Source organism: Macaca nemestrina, chromosome 7, assembly GCF_043159975.1.
Source record: "Macaca nemestrina isolate mMacNem1 chromosome 7, mMacNem.hap1, whole genome shotgun sequence".
Classification (NCBI taxonomy): Eukaryota; Metazoa; Chordata; class Mammalia; order Primates; family Cercopithecidae; genus Macaca; species Macaca nemestrina.
The window spans coordinates 119,782,106-119,786,500 of record NC_092131.1 but is presented as its reverse complement, the minus strand read 5'-3'; the positions used below and the strand labels follow the sequence as shown (position 1 = coordinate 119,786,500).

General features: G+C 45.7%; 1 long non-coding RNA gene across 2 annotated transcripts; it reads left to right on the top strand.

Annotated features, from left to right (window-relative positions):
- The first annotated feature begins 333 nt into the window (after positions 1-333).
- On the top strand, positions 334-4,176 carry LOC139364124 (uncharacterized). Of its 2 annotated transcripts, XR_011625412.1 has the most exons (3): positions 334-741; positions 1,819-1,916; positions 2,461-4,176. It is a non-coding gene; the product is annotated as an uncharacterized lncRNA (long non-coding RNA). The 2 variants fall into 2 exon arrangements; XR_011625414.1 differs by lacking the exon at positions 2,461-4,176 and having other exon boundaries at positions 1,819-2,036.
- Positions 4,177-4,395: the final 219 nt, after the last annotated feature.

Here is a 4,395-nt window from a genome sequence, read left to right as displayed (position 1 = left end):
GGTTTTCAATCTTATTGATTGGATGTGTTGAGCAAAATTCAGAGACAGTGCTTTACAGAACTGCCCTGGCAGGGCTACGAAATGGCCACACGGGGCTACCCAGAATGAAGCCACAGCTTCTAAGTGGGGAAGGGAATACAGAATTAGTCTTCCTTCTGGGCATCCTGGCCACCCCCTCCTCTGACCTTGTGATGCTCTCTCTCTCTCTAACCTCTCCCTTCCCCTGGCACTGACTGATAAGGACAACAGAAGTCTGTTTTTGCCAACCTCGTGAGGTCTGTGGTGGCCTAAAGTGACTGTGGGGTCTTGACCCTCAGGTCTTACAAGAGTCAGATATACTGCGAGACCAGCTTCCCAACCAGAAATAACTTCAGAGAAACGGGGCCAGGCTTCCGGAGTCACAGGACTAAGAGAGACTGAGCCAGCTATTTCAGGAGGTCTTCATAGCAACAGGCACAAAAACGGAAGACTGAAAAGAGAGAGAGAGTGTTCTTTCTAGACATAAAACTCTCAAACTGAAAACCCTGGGGCTATCTCAGCATCGACTCTTGGTGAGGCGCTGCTGTTTCTCAGGTGTGTAGGGGGCCAGAAGGCAAGTGCTCCCCTTTTAATGCAGAGACAAGCAGCCGTCTTAGAACTGACGATCGGTGTGCGTGCGTGGCTCACACCTGGAATTCCAGCACTTTGGGAAGCAGGTGGATCACTTGAAGTCAGGAGTTTGAGACCAGCCTGGCCAACATGGTAAAACCCCATCTCTATTAAAAATATGAAAATTAGCTGGGCGGGGTGGTGCAAGCCTGTAATCCCAGCCAGTTGGGAGGCTGAGGCAGGAGAATTGCTTGAACCCAGGAGGCAGAGGTTGCAGTGAGCTGAGATCACACCACTGAACTCCAGCCTTCCAGGCTGGACAGAGGCTCCATAACAGAGTGGGACGCCAAACAAAAACAAAAACAAAAACAAAAAAAACTGATGATCGCAGGACTGTAGTAGCCACAGATGCGAGCCCTTGGGCATAAGTTTCTCTCTGTCAGTCTCGGTTTTTCCGAGGTCAGTTGAGATGGTCAGCTCCCACCTCTCCTTTCTGCCTCTGAAACTCACAGATGGATACCCCAAGGTGCCCACATTCTGATTCAGCCCCACCTGAGGCAGGTTCTTTTCTGTCATCTTGGTAGTCTTAGAATTCAGTTGTCCTGGGGGTCTGGTGTTACCATTATTAACTATCATTCCTTAGGACTCTTTCATTGCCTGCCAAGACACCTGTTAGCCTCTCCTTTGAGGCTAACCAGGCCTGGACATCCATCCTGATGAACAGGGGGCCCACTGATGTCATCCTTTTGGAGGGACAGACACTGACTATTGTGGACACAGAGCTCTGCCTGCCTCAGTCCATACTTGTCCCAGCTGCCTGCTTGCTCCCTGTGTCTTCCTGCCTTAAGGTGTTGCAAGCTAGCCACCAGGATCCTTAAGGGAAATCTAGACATGGCTTTTATTTTTTAATTGTTTTTTTGAGGTGGGGTTTCCCTATGTTGCTCAGGTTGATCTCAAACTCCTGGCCTCATGCAATCCTCCTACCTCAGCCTCCTGAGTAGCTGGGACCGAAGGCACGTGCCACCATGTGTGGCTAATTTCCTTTTCTTTTCTAGAGATGGGGTCTTGCTATGTTGCCCAGGCTGGCCTTGAATTCCTAGGCTCAAGAAATCCTCCTGCCTTGGCCTCCCAAAGTGCTGGGATTATAGGAGTGAGCCATTGCACCTGGCCTAGAGGTGGTCTTTGAGATCGGATATTAAGCAGACTTACACCAACTTTTCTTTCTTTTAGGTTCTCAAGGCATCTCTTACAAATGTAGAGAAAGCCCTGGCTATGCGCCACGTCTCATTTCCTTGCAGAAACCCCTTCTCTCTGAAATGCAGTGGAATGTAAGAATTGCCCATCTGAAAACCTTTGTGTCCTTTTTCAATGCTGCCGTTGGAGATGCTGCTCATTGTGTGACCTCATGTCTGTTATATAAAGATCCACTTGATAAATTTCTCCTTGAACACGGTGCCAGGAAAATTTTCTTTTTCCAATCTGATTCCAAAGTTATTGTACAATGATAAGTATATGAGCCAGTGTGTTTCCCTTTTATCCAGGAAACTCAGTGATAAATCCAGGGTTTAACTGTAGTAAACAACATCCCAGGTGCCTTGAAACATACTGTTCTGTTTTTACTGTAGCTCGTTGGTCCTTGAGTTGTGTTCTGTTTTTAATGTTTCCTTAGACTCCTTTGGGAAATAGTAAGGTGTAAATTTTCTCCAAATAAATCCATGCATACAAGCACATATGCATGAGATAGATGGCCTCTTCCTGTCCCTTTCTTACCATCACCACTGCTATGTCCCCAGCCTAGGCTAAATGCCAGGCATTGGGAGTGCAGTGATGAAAGGCGCTGTCTGTGAGTGACTCATGGTTTGTCTATTGCAGGGATAAGCTGGCGCACAAAGAACGTGAATGTAAGCGGAATAGGGTCAGTGCTGACATCAAGGAACAAAGAAAAGGCCAGAGGGGTTCAGAAGGAGAGCAACTGATTCTGGAAAGAGACATCAGAATGTGGAAGCCTTCCTGGATGGAAGGGAATTTCAACTGGACTGGGAACGATGGAAAGGATTTTGAAGGCAGAGATAGAGGAGGAACATCTCTAACTGAGAAAACAGTTTGAACAGACTTGTACAGGAAAAAAAATAAATCGTCTTCCACATTTGGCAAAAACACTAGGAATTGAGTTGGTTGGCAGGTAGGATACATGAAGGAGTCAGTGGGAGCTGAGGATAAGATTATTTCGCATGATATGTACTTTGCCATTTATAAACAGAATTTGGGTTCAAGCCTGTAGTCCCAGCTACCCAGAGGCTGAGGGAAGAGGATTGCTTGAGCCTAGAAGTTCGAGACCCACCTGGGCAACAGAGCCAGACCCCATTTCTTAAAGAAAAAGATCTTGGGTTCAATATGTCCTTTTGTTCAACAACCCTGTGAAGTAGGCAGAGGAAATAGGATTATTTCCTGTAATGGATCAGGTAACCTGGTTACAGGGCAGTTAATTCATCCTAAGTGACACAGGCTGTAAGTGAGAAAACCAGCACCAAATTTCATACTAATTTTACTACATTAAGTTTCATCGCTGGAAATAAAGAAGTTTGCAGGGCCAAGCTAGTTGAAGCTTACCTTGGACAAAGAATCAAAGTTTTTTTTTTTTTTTTTTCTTTCTTTTTTTTTCTTAAGAGGTGGGTGGGGGTGTTGACAAGGAGGAAAGGGAGGAACCCACGAACGTAATTTCAGCAACAGTTCCCTTAACAACGCCTGCAGATGGATGAATTTCCGCACAGTCTGGTTCTCTGTTCCTTTTCTGTTCCTGAAGAGAAACAATGAGGGAGTGAGGGATACACAGTGATGTTTATCTTTCCAGCTCTGGACTTTCAAATTCTGGAATCCCCCAGGGTTGGGGAAGGGCGGGTGTAGTCACTTCCCACCGTTGCAGAGGGTTGGGAGATGTAGCAACTCCTGTCGGGGCATGGGGCGGGGTGTGTGATTTCCTCCCAAATCGGAAATTTATCTCCCGAATGGGAGGCTGCAGAGAGTCATCAAGGACTTATCTCTAGGAGCAGACACCAGAGAGGAGCCCTGCCCAATCCTTTACCCCAAAGTGGGTGTGCTTAGCTCGAGGAGGGAGAAGAGGGTTGCCAGCTAAGAGTCAGCACCAAGGGCGCCTGCTCTCATGCATGTGTCAATGAAGAATTCCTGCCAGACTTCCAGTACTGTCCCCGACCCTGGGCAGAATCCCAGCTGCCCCTCCCAGAACGCTCCATGCCGCTGGAACTCAGGAGCGCAGCTCAGTTCTGTAATCGAAAGCAAAGGAGAGTTTTGGTCCTTTCCTTGGATTGAGTCCAAAATTCAGGGATGAACAGCTCAGCTCCTAGAAATTACGCTCTGGAATTTCCAAAAGCTCAACAAATAGCCCCAACATGCAGGGTTGTTTGTTGAGATGAAGCATCCTTATACTACCCTTAGAACATTACAACAGGAAGGAAGTCCCATCCCTTTTTTATAGATGAGGAAACTGCAGGTTAGAGAGACTAAATATATATTAAATCAAGCATATTAATTATAGTATTTAAATTTTCTAAGTCCTTATTTTATTTTAAATCTGATTTATTAGACCTAAAGGTAGGTAAATCTTCCTCTCCTACTGTCTTCCTCCTCATGTATATTTCCAAAGTTTTTTTTTAACCTATATTTATACAAGTAATTAGCTTCCATTCATTTGTTTCATCATCTATAAAATGGAAATGATCTTTGCCTCACAGATGCATGAATATTAAAGTACATAAGATAATACGTGTAAGGCATTTAAAGCAGTTTGCA